At 38.1% G+C, this 16,581-nt stretch overlaps 1 protein-coding gene across 1 annotated transcript in view; it reads right to left on the reverse strand.

Annotated features, from left to right (window-relative positions):
- LOC109698807 (beta-galactosidase-1-like protein 2) overlaps window positions 1-16,474 on the reverse strand; it is a 92,878-nt gene extending 76,404 nt beyond the window's left edge. Inside the window, exon 1 of the mRNA XM_074066310.1 lies at window positions 16,086-16,474. The gene's annotated coding sequence lies outside the window, so the exon portion shown is untranslated. The remainder of the gene's footprint in view (window positions 1-16,085) is intronic.
- Between the last annotated feature and the right edge of the window lie 107 nt (window positions 16,475-16,581).

Here is a 16,581-nt window from a genome sequence, read left to right on the forward strand (position 1 = left end):
AATGAAATGATTACAGGTAATAATCCATAATTACCTGTGTGTGTACAGTAAGAACACTAAAAATTAATTCAACTAACAAAAAAATTGAGGGGGGTAACTGGAGTTTGAACTCAGGGCCTTGGCTTGGTAGAAAGGTGCTCTACCATAATTAGCAAATTTTCAATGTACAATACAGTATTAATCAACTCCTCTGGCTATACATTAGATCTCTAGACTTAATCACCTACACGACCTCAAGTGTGCAACGTTTGACCATCTTCCCATTTTCTCCCCTTCCACCCATGGTAACCACAGGAGTGCTCTCTGTGTGTTAAAGATTGTAAAAGATCTTGCATAGATGCATGTTTCATTTCACTTAATATAATTTCCTCCAGATGCATCCATGTGGTCACAAATGGAATGTCTGCTTTTTTGTGGTACTGTCAGGGCCCAGCACTTGCTAGGCAAGTGCTTTATCACTTGAGCCATGCTCCCAGTCCATCTCCTACCTTTTTCTTATTTTATTTCCCTTCCCCTTTCACCACCATGATTCTATTGCTGCTTAAACCACCACCAATTATTTATTTGTATGTTTATTTATTTTTAGTGGAAGTGATAGTAAAATTTATTAGGAAAGGAATACACTTTCAATAGACTGAAAATGGCCATCTCAGAATGGGTGGTCAAGAAGGAGACTGACCCCCATCTCATATCTTTTTAAAGTTGAATGAAGGGCTGAGAGGTGACTCAGTTGTAGAGCACTTGCTTGTGCAAGTCTCTGAGTTCAGTCTCCAGCACAGCAATACATACACACATAAATAAAGCTGAATGAGTTTCTTTATGCCAGGAGGATGATTCCCAGGCCAGCCTAGGTTACACAGTGAGACCCTAAAAATAAACTGAAAAAATTTTTGTAAGTTGAATGATATTCCATTGTGTACCACGTTTGTTACCCATTCATCCGCTGATGGACACTTAGGTTGCGTCTAAAACTTGACCGTGGTGAATAATACTGCATTGAACATGGAGTGTAGATATGTCTTCAAGGTATTGATTTCATTTCTTCATTTCTCCTTTTCTGTGGGGGTGAGGGACAGGTCTCATAATATAGCACAGGCTGACCTCAACCCATAGTGATCCTCCTGCCTTAGCCTCCTACGTGCTGGGATTACAGGCATGCACCAGCACATCCAGCTTGCTATGCTATTTTTATATATTCTTAAAGACACTGGGGAACTTGACAAGTTTATGTTAGTATAATAGATAGGCAAGAAACAGCTGTGATTATTTTATATTTCAATTCTTCAACTGTGGGTAAAAAATGCAGAGAACAAAATGAGCTACCTGTGTAAGCACTAACCAGAGCCTGTATCTTATCAACTCTAAGACTTACTTCCTCATATTTAAGCATCTCTAATATTGGATTACATCTTTTAGTTGATGATATCTCAGCACAGATTCTGGTTAATTGATAGCATTTTCTTTCATTTTTAGTAGTATACAAAGCTATTGTGCATCTTACAATTGATAGAATCTTGTTTTTGTTTGTTTTAACTTATGCTGACCTGGAACTCACTCTGTAGCCCAGGCTGGCCTGGAACTCCAAATCCTCCTGCCTCAGCCTCCCAAGTGCTGGGATTATAGATATGCACCACTGATGGAATCTTAAATCTGGTGAAATATGGTACTATTGTTTACAGGATTTTCCTAAACTCCACAATGAAATCTGAAAATCTATAGTATATTGTCGGAGCCAGCAGTGGGACTGTGCCTGTGTGATTTGGCATTTGGCCTTGTGAGAAAGCTCCAAGGAACTGAGGCAAAAGTCTCAGGACTAGATGTTCAGAAAAATAACAGTGCTCAAGGTTCCCCAGATGCCTTCATGTCCTACAGATGTAAATAAGAAGGTTATGCTGACGGTGTGCTTCTCCTGCCTCTCTGTTCCCATTTTGAAAGAGACATAACAAAGATAGAGTTAATTTTAACTGTGCTTCCCTGTACTAATGTAACCTTGACATGTAATACTTGGCTTGCTTTTCCTAACCAAATGCTGTCTGTGAAAAAGGAGTTTATAAAAAGCAGAAGTGATCTTCAATAAAGTGGCTATTGAGCACAACTCGCTAGTACCCCCATCTTTTTCGGCTCTGATTACCCAGGTCCTGCCAATAAATGGCAACAGCTGGTGCCTGAACAGGGACCTGAAGGATAATTTTAAAAGTGACGCAGAGACCTTCACAGAAGGAGGTAAGTGAGACAAGATGGGGCAAAATCAGTGCAGAGTCCAGCCTTTTCTTTCACTCGTACATCATTTTTTATTATGAGGAGGAGCTCGAGTTTCCAAACAACAGTTAAAGGACTGTTTAAAAGTAATTTGTGAGTATAATCCTTGGTTTCCTGAGGAAGGTACTTTAGATGAAGAAGTTTGGGAGCGAGCACATAAAAATGTTGAAAGGCATACAGACAGGGAGAAAAGTACCTGTTCATTTTTGGATAACATGGGCTGTGGTTAAATCTCTAATTCTTATACTTGGGGGAGAGAGAAGGGAAAAAAATTTAGAAAATGATACTGTTACACCCCTTCATGAACATGAATTAGATACAGGAAATATGAGAAAAATCACCGAGGAAAGTAAACGGTGCTTTTAGTCATGGCTTTACTGTGCCGGAGGAACCCGAAAGTAAACCAGCACTGCCGTTTGCAGCGCCGCCAATTACAACGGCTCCTCCGAGAGAGACTTGATGTTTATCCTCCTCTACCACAGATGAGGAATGGAAAGAGCACCCCGATAGGGTAAACATCAAAGAGAAAATGCATTATTTACAAGGGCTTGGGAAGAGAAAATGACCCTCCATTAGCAGCTCACATTCCCATCCCCCCATGGCCACATGAATTGTGACTGCTGTTTCCTGTTATGTTTAATATAAATGGCAATAACACTTATAATGGATTGGATATGAATATTATAAAAGACTTTAAAAAGGCTTGTGAAATTTATGGTCCTGCTTCTCCTTTTTGTGGAGAATATTTAGCAGGATGGAACAATGATGCTGGGTGGATTCCCTATGATTTCAAATTGTGGCAAAAATGACACCATCAGCAGAGTATTTGCAATGGAAAATGTGGTTAACTGATGAACCCCATAAAAGAGTTAGAGCTTTAGGACAGTGAGGCAATGTTGGGGCTGTTTCATATGAGACTGGTACAGGTGCTTGGTTTTCACAAACCCATCAGGTTAAAAATATACCCCCTGCTGCCTTGCCTCATGTGCGTGATGTTGCTTTGGCTGCGTGGGACAAAATTAATATGGGGGCAGAATATCAAGACAGCTATACAAAAATACAACAGGGACCAACAGAACGTTATTCTGATTTTATAAAAAGATTGGAGGAGTCCATAGAAAAACAGGTGAGGAAAAAAAGAAAAACAGGTGAGGAGCAATCAAACACAAAAAATCCTACTGCATCAAATGGCTTTTGATAATGCTAATGAGGACTGCCAAAGTCTCATTCAACCAATTAAGGAGACTGGCGATATTATGGACTATTTAAAGGCCTGTTGTAATGTAGGTACTTTCACACATAAAGCCAGAGTTGCTGCTTTAAAAACCATGACAATACAGAAACAAAAAACAGCCTTACATTGGTATTTCTAAATCTTCTACTGTGAGGCACCAGGGATTTGGCAGTACTAATAAACAAATTAATTATTCAACATTAATACAAGAACAAAATTGACCTTTGTGTACTTTAAAAATTAATGGAAAAACCTTTACTGGTTTGTTAGATTCTGGAGCTGATATTTCTATTATTTCTTCAGACCAGTGGCCTCATACTTGGCCCATTAAAGATGCTGATTTTTCTATACAAGGAGTAGGCACTATGACAGCATCACAGTTACAACAAAGTACACAAAAACTTAAATGTGAATGTCCTAAAGATTTACAGGCCATTCTTCCACCATATATTGCCCCAATTCCTATGAATTTATGGGGCCGAGATCTCTTACAACAATGGAATGTTAAAATTTATATTCCCACTACATATTCTGAAAAATCTTTACAAATGATGAAAAAAATGGGATATGTTCCTGGGAAAGGTTTAGGGAAAAATTTACAAGGACAATATGATATCATTACACCAAATATTAAACAAGGTCGCCAGGGACTGGATTTTTCTTAGGGGCCATTGAGTTTATAAAGCCTGACCCTATTTCCACTCAGTGAAAAACAGATTCTCCCACTTGGACTCCTCAGTCCAAGAATAATGAAGAATTACAGGCTTTAAAACAATTAATTCAAGAACAATTAGAGCACAAACATATAGAACCTTTCTTTTCTCCTTGGAATTCCCCAGTGTTCGTTATTAAGAAAAAAATCAGGAAAGTAGAGACTTCTTATAGATTTAAGAAATGTAAATGTGTCTATGGTAACTATGGGAGCTTTACAACTTGGATTGCCTACTCCTGCATGTATTCCTAAAGAATGACCTTTGATTGTTTTAGATTTACAAGATTGATTTATACTGCATCTATACATCCCAAAGATAGGGGAAAGGTTTACATTTTCTGTCCCTAGCTTAACTCAACAAAAACCTTTACAAAGACATCAATGGACAGTGCTGCCACAGGGTATGACTAATTCCCCCACTATGTGTCAGTATTTTGTAGGAAAAATATTACAACCTATTAGAGTAACATTTCTTAATGCATATATCATCCACTATATGGATGACATTTTAATCTCTCATACATGTTCTAAATAATTACATAAAAATTTTAAAACCACACAAAAAACTTTACAAGCAGGAGGATTGGCAATAGCTCCTAAAAAATACAAACTACTACTCCTTTTCAATATTTAGGTCATGCAGTCGAGCGCCTCACCATTCGTCCTTAAAAATCTGCCATACAAAGAGACTCATTAAAAACCCTTAATGATCTTCAAAAGTTATTAGGAGACATTAATTGGCTTCATCCTTCTTTAGGTATGCCAAATTATAAACTTACTAATTTGTTTTCTATCTTAGAAGGTGATACTGCCCTGGACAGCCCTGGGACTTTAACACCTACTGCTGAAAACAAATTACAATTATTTGAGTCACAGTTACAGACTGCCTTTCTAACAAGATTTGATCCTTTAAAACCTATTTCCCTGTTAATATTTCCTTTTCCACATTCCCCTACAGGAATTTTAGCTCAAGAGAACTCTCCTTTAGAGTGGTTACATTTAAAACAAAAAGAAACTAAAGTGTTAACTTCATATATTAATCTAATATCCTCTTTAATTATACAGGGACGAACAAGATGCCTACAGATTCTGGGATTTGATCCACAACTCATTATTTTACCCCTCACTAACAGTTTGAAAATCTGTTACCCCTTAATGATAATTTAAGTAATAATATAAACAGTTATTATGGATATATAGGTAATCATTACCCAGAAGGTAAGTTATGGGATTTTTAAAAATGAACTTCATTTATTATTAACACTATAGTAAAATTAAATTCTATATCTCATGCTTCAGTTTATTATATAAATATATCATTATATTATATTATATATATAATATGTGATATTATATATCATCTGGTAAAGGAGGTATCCATGGACCTGATTTCAAACTAATTATTCTTCTGCACAACAGGTAGAAATAACAGTTCTAGTTTATTTATTACAAAAAGTTACAGATAAACCATTAAATATTGTCTCAGACTCAGCTTATGTAGTAGGACTATTTCCTGCTATTGAAATTCCCTTATTTCTACTACTCATAAAGTTATGAAAACATTATAATCCACGTTACAACATCTAATACAAACCCACACTTATCCCTTATGTTACTCATATAGGGCTCATTCTAATTTGCCTGGCCCTCTAGTGTGAGGAAATGATATTGCAGATAAACTTACATGTACAGTGTACATGTGCAGTGTTTTCATCCCCTAAAAAAGAACATCAGCGTTTAAATACTAATGCCAACAGATTACATGTAAATTATAAAATTCCTCTTCATACTGCTTATGATATCATCAAATCTTGTCCTGTATGTGCTCCTTTACACTGTAGATCTCACCCATCCTGTGCTAATCCTCGAGGTCTACATACTAATGAATTAATGACAAATGGATGTGACTCACATAACCTTTTTTCCACAGCAACTATATTTACACGTTGTTATTGATACCTACTCTAAATTCATTTGGGCTGTTCCTCAACACAATAAAAATATTCGTGCTGTCATTGCCTCTCTCTTACAATGCTTTGCAGTTATGGAGTGCCCTCTAAACTTAAAACAGACAATGGACCTACATATACAATTTTGTAAGGAATGAAACATTATTCATGTCACTGGCCTCCCTTACAATCCACAAGGACAAGCTATTGTTAAAAGGGTACATAGAACTTTAAAAACACAATTGTTAAAAAATTAAAAAGGGAGAACTCCCCAAGATACCTTAACATTAACACTTTTCACTTTAAAATTTTTAAATTTACCTCAGGGTGATATTTTGACTGCATCAGATAAACATTTTGGTGAACCTCCCTTTTTGCCAGACATACAAATCCTGATTTGGTATAAATCTTTTAACTCTTGGTTGCCTGGGATCTTACTTAAAAAGGGCAAAGTTTATGCTTGTGTTTCTACAGATATCTATGGATCCCCTGAAACATTATGGGTTCCTCTTTGGAGTTCAGGCCCAGGAAAATCAATGAACATGTCCAACAAAGTGATGACCTATTGAAAAGGAAACTTCCAGAAACCAATATTCTTGGTCTGATTTTAACTTTGATTATAATGCATCTTTTTATATGCAAGCATGTGTCAGCTTACCATATGTCTTAGCTCTTGGAACTTTTAGTTTTAATCTTACTTTAAAAAGTGTTGGGGTGTGGGGAGGAGGGAGAAATGACCCAAACATTGTATGCACATATGAATTTAAAAAAAAAAGTGTTGACTGCTTTGATTGCAAATTATACACCTGTGTTAACAATTCTTTGTCTATTAATCGGTCCTCTCAAGCATTGTTAATATTAAGGTCAAGAAGAGATGTTGATCAAAAAGGTTTATCGAATGGGTCATTCTTGCTATAGTTGGTCTGATTGCCATTGCTGCTACGGCTGCCGTGGCAGGAGTAGGGTTACAGACTTCCGTTCAAATACATAATTTTGTTGTATAATGGCAAAATCAATCACATATGCTATGGACCACCCAATCTAAAATCAATGAAGTGAAAGAAAACAAAATGGGAGACCTACAACAAGCTGTATCATGACCAGGGGATCAGATAGGTAGCGTACAACACCAACTAACGCTTTCTTGTTACTGGAATGCTACTACGTATTGTGTTACTCCAGCAAAATATAATGCTTCCCGATATAATTGGGAACAAATAAAATATCATTTACAAGATCCTAGAGGTAATATCACCTTAGATGTGAAAGAATTAAAAAGGGACATTTTAAACACATTCATAAGTAAATTGCCTGGCATTTCTTATGAAGGCTTGGCAAAAGGCATTGCAGATGCTTACAAGGTATGGATCCCAGGTCTTGGCTTCAAAGCATCATGTATATTCTATTAGGAGCCAGCATTACTTTTACTGTTTGTCTTGTCATGTTTTGTATAGGATACTCCTTGTCTCCAATGACAATTAAAATCTTACAAAATTTATGAAGCCATGGTCATGCTGGGATTGCTACATTTAAAAAATAAAAAGGGGGGAATTGTCAGAGCAAGCAATGGGACTGAGCCTGTGTGATTTGGCATTTGGCCTTGTGAGAAAGCTCCAAGGAACTGAGGCAAAGGTCTAGATATCCAGATAAATAAGGTTCCCCAGATGGCTTCATGTCATTCAGATGTAAATAAGAAGGTTATGCTGACGGTGTGCTTCTCCTGCCTCTCTGTTCCCATTTTGAAAGAGACATAACAAAGATAGAGTTAATTTTAACTGTGCTTCTTTGTACTAATGTAACCTTGACATGTAATACTTGGCATGCTTTTTCTGACCAAATGCTGTCTGTGAGAAAGGAGTTTATAAAAAGCAGAAGTGATCTTCAATAAAGTGGCTATTGAGCACAACTCGATAGTACCCCCATCTTTTTCGGCTCCAATCACCCAGGCCCTGCCAATAAACAGCAACAGTATATAATAGTATTTTAGTTGTTAATTGCTTCTACTTGGATCACAAAAGACAAGGTTCTCTAGTGCTCAGTTCTGAAATTGCCAGAACTGAGTAAAGTATTGTGGCTTGAATACTTCCACTGGAATCCAGTAAGATTTCTGTTTTGCTTTGTCTTTCCCTTATTTCCTTTCTGCCTTTGTTTGTTTATGTGTGTGTGTTTATTTATTTATTTTTGTGGGACTGGAGTTTGAACTCAAGGCTTCACTCTTGCAAATTAGGTACTCCAGCACTTAAGTCACACTCCAGTCCATTTTTCCCTAGTTATTTTGGAGATGGGGGGTCTTGTGAACTATTTGCCTGGGCTGGCCTCTGGCCTCATACTTTTATCCTCCCAATCTCAGCCTCCCAAGTAGCTAGGATTATAGGCATGATCCACCAGCACCCAGCTATATTTTTGCTTTTTACTGTCCTTGGAGATTAGTGGCTCTTATGTGTTCAATATGCTTTAAGATCCATCTTTGATTGGTGAGAGCCCCTTCACACTGCTTCTCCTCATATTCCTTTGATAGTTGCTTTACTTTTTGGCATAAAAGGCACAGAAGTGGCCCTGCCCATTTTTGTACTTCTTGCCTCAGAGCTGCACTCAGACATCCCTCCAAAACACCCTGGTTCATTTGACCTCTTAGGAAACCTAATCGGAATACTAGATAGTCACATTACTATTGGGTTTTCATTGCTTCTCAGTGCACAGATTTTAGGAATACTTACTTTTGAGAAAAAAAACAAAAACAAAAGAAGAAAAAACCCTGCTATTTTCCAAAGTAAAAGCTATTATTTCCCACTTCTGCATCAATGTGACAGCTTCATGGCCCCAAATCCTTGCCAATATCTGGAGGTTCAGGATTTTTCTTTTCAGTCATCCTAGCAGATTTGAAGTAGTAGGTTGGTTTATTTATTTATTGATTTTTCTTTCAATGCTGAGGACCAAATCCAGGGTCTTCAGCATGCTAGGCAGGTGCTCTACCACCGAAGCACATTCCCAGCCCCATCATTTTAATTTTTATTTTCTCACGTCTAATGATGTTGAATACTTTTGCATATTCTTATCAGCTCATGTGAATACCTGCTTTTGGAAGGGTTTGTTGAATTGTCACCCATCTTTGTTTTTTGGGGGGGTGTCCTTTTATTTTGACTTGCTGGAATCCTTTAAAGTTGATCAGATATTTTAAATTTTCTCATAGTCTGTTCTTTATTAATTTCCTTTTTCTTTTTGTTTTCTTTCTTTTTTTGTGTGGTGCTAGAGATCGAACCCAGGGCCTTGTTCATGCTAGCAAATACTAAACCACTGCACTACATCCCCAGCCCCATTTATTCATTTTCTCAATGGTGCTTTTTGATAACAAGGAGCCTTTTAATTAAATGAAGTATCCATTTTTTCTATTTCATGGTTATTGCTTTCTGCATTCTAAGAAATCTTTGCCTACCCCAAGATTGTAAAAATGTTTTATAGTCTCCTAGATGCTTTATGGTTTTAACTTTTAAATCTAGGTTTATGATCCTTTATGATCTATTTTGTGTGTGGTGTAAGGTAGGAGTTGAAATGTTTCATTTGTTTTTTATTTCTTTTCCTTAATTTGAGTTCCACGTCTTGTCTTCTGTTGAAAAGATAACCCTTCACCTATTGAATTGTTTCTGTCTCTCCTGTTATTCATAAGAATGTATATGTATGGGGTATCCTGGATTTTCTCTTCTGTTGTATTAATATATATGACTATCCTTAAACTAACACTACACTGTCCTGATTGCTTTAGTTTTATGGTAAATCATAAAGTAAGGTAGAGTAAGACCTTTACTTCAGTATTTAAAATTAAATTAAATATTCAGTAGTTGTCACTTCTAGACCCTAGTATGCACAAAGCCACTGGTTCCATCCCAGCACAAGAAAAAAAATCAAAATAAATTTCTAAATACTAGCAGTAAGCAATTGGGAAATGAAAATTTATGAATACTACATTAATATCCAAAACATTTTTATTTAAATTTAAGAAAAGATATGCAGGACCTCTACACTAAAATTGGAAGATATTGCTGAGTGAAATGAAGACCCAAATAAATGGAAAGATGTACCAGATTCACTGATTTAAGAATCTAGATTTAACATTAAGTACTGTTAACACTTAAGTTCTCCTTCCAACTATCTCCAAATAGTTGCAACCAAAATCTCAGCAGAATTTGTCAATTTCTTTTTTCCTCTAAGAACAGGGATCATCCTTAGCTCTTTCCTCAGCACCCTCCCACCTCCAGCCCTCCTTAGTGGGTGCTTGCATTGTCTCAGGAAGAAAAAGGTCAAGGAGGATTTCAGTGAGAGGGAGATCCCCAACTTTACCTTCCCCCAAATCCGTCTGGCTCTTGAATCCGTTGGACAAAAAGAATTTTGAGATGATGCACAGAATAGGAAGTGGGCAAAGATTTTTTTTTTTACTTAGTTAAGTAGCAAAGAGCAAGCAAGAGATAATGGGGGTCATGCAACACCAAGAGCTTGATGTGTAGGTGTTATGGACACAACTTGTAATTCTTTCCTTGGGCCCTTTCACATCAGCTGTCCTGGGCTAGGGTTACTTAGCTTCAACTTTCCTCCAGATAGGCATGTTAATTATGTTCAGCATCTGGTAATAGTCAATCACTTTGCTGCCGTGCCGTGAAGTTTTGCCATTATCATCCAAGCATGGAGACGTTGGGTCTGAAGTAATCTAATCAAAGAGTCTTGTCTCATGAGTGCCTGTTTATTGCAACTTTTATTGGTGCTCTTGATCAAACGACTTGCTGTATTAGGCATTATTCTTCTGGGGCAAAACTCTATGGTATATTCTATTGACGTATGTGCTTTATTTATTTAGTACAATGTTTCATCTTAATAGTCAAACATTTAACCCTCCTTTAAGTGCATCTTAACGTTTTTCAAACTGGTAAGTTTGGGATTCTCCTTACTTGACGTAGGTGGTCTGTGTTTGAGAATCTGCCAGGTGCTTTCTTTTAGGAAGTATTTATTTAGGGCAGAAAAGCTCGCCCTTTAGAAGATATTTTTCTTCAACAAAGTTTCCTTTTAGTGCAAGGATGAGTTTCACCAGATGTTTTTCTTGAGACATTTACCCAGAATGTGCTCATCCAGAGCTCTGGGCAAATCATCAGTGCCAGGCCAAAAGTATGATTAAGCCTCATGGGCAATAGGAGACTTAAGTGACCTATTTATGATGTTTACTCCTACCTCCTGGCTCTTAGTTCACTTTTCTATTCTCATGCACCCTGTCCCTACTCTAGCCTGCCTCAGCACTTCCTACCTCCACTGTCTTTGTGCTGCTCTGTCACCTCTTTTGGCAAACTAGTCAGCCTGCCCTGTTTCCTCTACTACACAAGCATCTGAAAAGCAAATCTAAGATCCTCTCCATCTGAAAATCTATCAGTGCTTTTCATTACCATTTTTTGCTCTCTTTTTTTGGCGGTACTGGGTTTGAAATCAGTGCCTTGCAGATGCTCTACCACTTGAGGTACATATTCAGCCCCAGGTTACTGTTCTTCTTGACACTGAGTTCTTATTTGTCACAATTAACTTGTTTATCAGATATGCAAATATTTTCTCCCATTTCAGATTTTGTTTTCACTCCATTGTTTTTTGTCTTTTGAGACAAGATCTTACTGTATACTCAAGGCTTTTTAGTTTGAGGTAGTCCTATTTATTTTTGTTTTTGGGGTCAAATCTGTGAAATCATTGCCAGGACCAATAGCAGGAAGACTTTTCATTTTCTTGTAGTTTTATGTTTCAGATCTTAAGTCTTTAATCACTTAAGTTTAGGTCTTTTATTCATTTTGGTTGATTTTTGTGTGTGGTATGAAATAAAGGGTCCAATCTCTTTATGTTTTCTTTGGCAGTTCTGGGAATTGAACCCAGGGCTTTATGCTTGCTAGGTAAGAGCTCTACCACTTGAGCTATGACCCCAGCCTTTTTGTCTTTATTTTGTTTTTGAGACAGGGTCTTGTTAACTTTGCCTGGGACTGGCCTCAAACTCACAATCCTACTGCCTCCACCGCAGTAGCTCAGATTACAGGTGTGCACTACCACATTCATTACAGGTGTGCACTACCACACTCAGCTCAATCTGATTCTTTTGCATGTGGATATCCATTTACCACAGATAAAATCCAACTCCTTGTCATACCAGACCTTTTTACAAGTGAATACTGTTTGTGGAGGTGGGAAAAAAAGTACTATACCTCAGATCTTTGAATCTCCAAAGACCTTGTGTCTGGCCAGGGTCCCTCTGAGCAATTCTATGGACACGGGATTCCTAAGCCCCACCCTCAGGTGCCTGAATTTCAGGCATGAAACCCTTCCCTTAAAAATTGATGTCCAGCTCCAATCACTCTCACCGCTGTCTTGCTCTCCCTCGGATCTCTGGCTTAAGCCTTTGGTCACCTGTACTTCCTACTAATCAAGCTCTGTAACTCACAGTGCAGGGAGCAGGGGTGATACTGGGCTGCTACTGTGGAGTTGGGATGGGGGCAGGCTGGGTCTGGTTGTGCTGTGTTTTAGGGACACAATGGGCAGCAGTGATACCTGGAGATTTCCTGCAAGCAGTTCAGGGCCTTCCTTTGGGGGAGGGGCAGGAGGGTAACTAGGGGACAACTTGAAGTACTGTCTATACAGCTAGCTGCTTATAAAAATGTGTGAACACTTGGGAAGGGTGGGGAGACTGGAATGAAGACTGAGTAGGGCTGCATTGGTAATAAATCACAGCCAGGGTGCTGGCAGCACCTGTTGCCCCAGTTCTTGGGAAAATCTTTTGAGGCAGATTTCAAGACCAGCCTGGGTAACATGGTGAAACTCCATCTAAAAAAAAAAAAAAAAAAAATTAAAAAAAAAAAATCACAGGTTCCTCTTTTCTGAAGCAGCCAGGGCTCCCTCAGACTTGAGCCACCCAGCTCCTCTACAGGGAGGAGGAGCACCAGTTGTTCCTTTGTTCAATGGGGATTTAAAATTCTGACCAGATGCAGAACTAAGACTCTTCTCTTTGTGGGGACAGATGGGTATTCTAGTATCCTTCTCAGACCCAGAATGTTCTGGACTCCGGACCCACAGGCTGGGTGAAAATGGACAAGTAACCAGGATATGAAGGAAGAAAGAGGTGCACACATGTTACAACATCTGGAACAGGCTGAAGCTTTGGGGCTTATCTTTTCACAAGGAGGCTGTAGTGATGAGGTGTCCTTCATTCTATGGAACGGGGGAACATTTTGTCCGTGGTGTACATTCTCCTTCTTATTTACTCCCTGCGGCACATCACCAGATATCTGGATTTGATGTTCAGCTGAATACTGTCCACTGGGTCTCCTGCTCCACTCCTAGACTCTTCAGGGCCCTCTTCCTTCCTCCTAGAGGGACCACTAATCTGGAATTGTGGAAGTGATACTTCAGAGACTTGTGCTGTCTGGTCTATTTAGTATTCACTAGAGCAATCAACCATCTGCCCACAGCAACATGGAGGGATCTGCTTATGTTGAGTTTTGCAGGTCTAAAGACCCAGAGATAACAAGACTTTCTGAGCGTTAAAGCAAAAACAAATTTGGATGAGAAGAATGAATATGATAATGTTTAGACAAAGCAAAAATGGACAAAAGGGAGTTTACTGTGGAGTTAACGCAGCTTAAGTTTCTGTGCCCCTAACCTGGATGGGCCCCTTCTAAGGTCTTGGGAGAACCCTAGCAATGTGTTCACATGCTTGTTTTTGTAAAACTGGCAAAAGAAAAAGGCAGTTCTTCCATTTTTCTAGAAGGCAGACCAATTATAACCCTGTTTTGTTTTTTTTTTTTGGTAGCACTGGGGTTGGAATTTAGGGCCTCATGCTTGCTAGGCAAGTGCTCTACCACTTGATCCACTCTGCCAGCCCTGTTTTGAGAGAGTCTTGCAAACTATTTACCCTAGCTGCTTCAAACCACATTTCTAATCTCTGTCTCCCAAGTAGCTAGGATTATAGGTATGAGCCACTGTCACCTGGCTCAACCCTAAGTATTTTAAAGGCTCCTGGAGGAGTTATGCTTCAGAAGTAGCATAACTTGGGGATGTAGTGTCCTTGGGGATGTAGTTCAAGTGGTAGAGTGTTTGCCTAGTATGCACAAGGTCCTGGTTTCAATCCCCAGTGCTAGGGAAAAAAAAAAAGTTCAGTCTACCATTTGTGTAAATCTCAGTAAGCTACTTATTCTCTTTACACTTCATTCTGCCCATGTATAAATGAGGTTAGCAATGTTGACAAATATTTATTGAGAATGCTTTGTGCAATGCACTTTGTTCTGAGCCCTATATATGGATTCTTTCACTTGACTCACCCTCTACCCGATGAGGTAGAAACTTTTATCCTCCTCAGTTTACAAAGGACGAAACAACTAAGGAGACAGTAAAAGAATCTAAAGTCACACAGACAATAGCAGAGCTGGCAAATCAAATGCTGATATAGGAGCCTGAATCCATATCCCCATGATGGAACCTAGCAGCAGCACTAGTGGTAGCACTCAATTTAATTCCTAGGTATTGAACACAAGTATTTCCAAGTACCCCTGGTGAAAACCAAGATGTAAGACAGTTCACAGAAAGTGTTTTGGAGAAATCTGTGCTATAAAAGTATAATTGAATAAGTACCAATGCAAACAAAGTATTTCTAATTTATAAAATCAATGACAAAGAGAAAATTTTAATAGGGGACCTAAAATTGTTAAAAACATATGTATGTGTATACATAAATATAAATAACTGAGACAATTAGATGTCCCCATACTGTAATATTATGAGGGAGTCCATGTGAAGTGTCCTAAGAGCAAAGGCAACCCCGGAAGCCTGATTCTGACTTAGGTCATATTGTGACCTAAGTCCCATATTGTCTCCTGCCCAGAGCGGTCTATGCATGTAGATATTCTTCCCACAGTATTATCTAAACTGTTTCTTATTTTCCAGTCTTCCTAGTCCATAGGGTCTGTCCAGCCTAAGTGGCATTTGATTATCTGCAAATATCCTACACTGATTTTGGCACATGACACACAAGTTTTTTTAAGTTTCCTTGTGTTTTTTTTGCTCCATATTTGCTTTTAATTATGATACAGCCAAATGAATGAAGAAAATCAGCTAAGAGTTCACTGTGTTTACTTGCAAGAGGTGTCAATTCCCTTGCCAGGTTAGTGGGAAACTGAAATCTGAATACCTTAAGGTGACAGTGAGAAAAAAATTTTTTTTCAGTGCTGTGGTTTGAACCCAGGTCCTTTCTCATGCTAGGAAAGTGCTCTACCACTGAGCTACATCAACAGCTCACAAAAATAATGTATTTTTAATAAATGTGATTTCATTAAATTCTCACAAGGCTAGAGGCCCCAGTACTGGGGGGAAAAAAAAAACCAAAAAAATCTCACAAGGGGAACAAATGGAAAGATGTCAACATAGCATTGCCTTTGTTTTAAGTCAGAATAGGAGTCTCTCAGAACTGGAATGCCAGGAAGCAGCCTGGTTACTACAGACAGGTCTTCAAGTTCCATACTGGACAGTCAAAGTACTATCTATATTGGCTCGAATCTGCTCTTTCCTTCCAAGTACAGGCTCAAATTGTCTCATACCTTGACTATTTCAAAAACTATTGGACTGGGTTTAGTCCCCTTGTGTCTTTTCCACATACATTTATCCTGTACATGCACTCCAGAATGTTCTTACAAATGAATTAATCTCATCATACCTTTCTCAGCTAAAACCTAGCATGGATCTTGGCTTACCAAATAAAACCCCACTCTTGGCTTTCATTATTTTCCATTGAGATTCAACTTCTGTCCCATGCTAAGCCCAAACCACAATAAGCCAAAGTGTTAACATCTCCCACACAAATCCTATACGTGTTTCTCTCTGAAGCGTCTTTAAATACAAATTTTCATAAAAGCTTAATTTGAATTCTTACCTTCTTTATGAATCTGTTCCTATTTTATCACTTCTGCCAGGTTGCCTGCTCAGTCTTATGCAGATACATTGTTATCATGCGTTATAACTATGTCTCAGCTCCTGTTACTGTGGGTTATCAGAATCACACTTGAAACTTTGTGGTACTCACACCCTGCCCCTTTGGCTGTACTCAACATAGTTCCCATTTTTTTTTTTTTATAAACACTGACTTGTGGTTAACAAAATATTTTGCATGTTTTTCTTAATAGAGATAAGGGGATGAAGTAAAACAATCTTCATCTACAACAGGGTTTCCCCAAAAATCCTTATCTTTGAATATTATTTTATATATATAGACTTTCATACAGTATACACAAATCTTATTTTGAAAACTATTAATAACTTAAGGGGCATACTTTTTAAAAAACAAAACTTGGCCTAGGAGAGGTTTTGAATTATTACTTTAAAGTTCAGTTTAATGTTTAATCAAATATAATAAATATCTTAAAATAGAT

Source organism: Castor canadensis, chromosome 2 (assembly GCF_047511655.1).
Source record: "Castor canadensis chromosome 2, mCasCan1.hap1v2, whole genome shotgun sequence".
In the NCBI taxonomy this organism is placed as follows: Eukaryota; Metazoa; Chordata; class Mammalia; order Rodentia; family Castoridae; genus Castor; species Castor canadensis.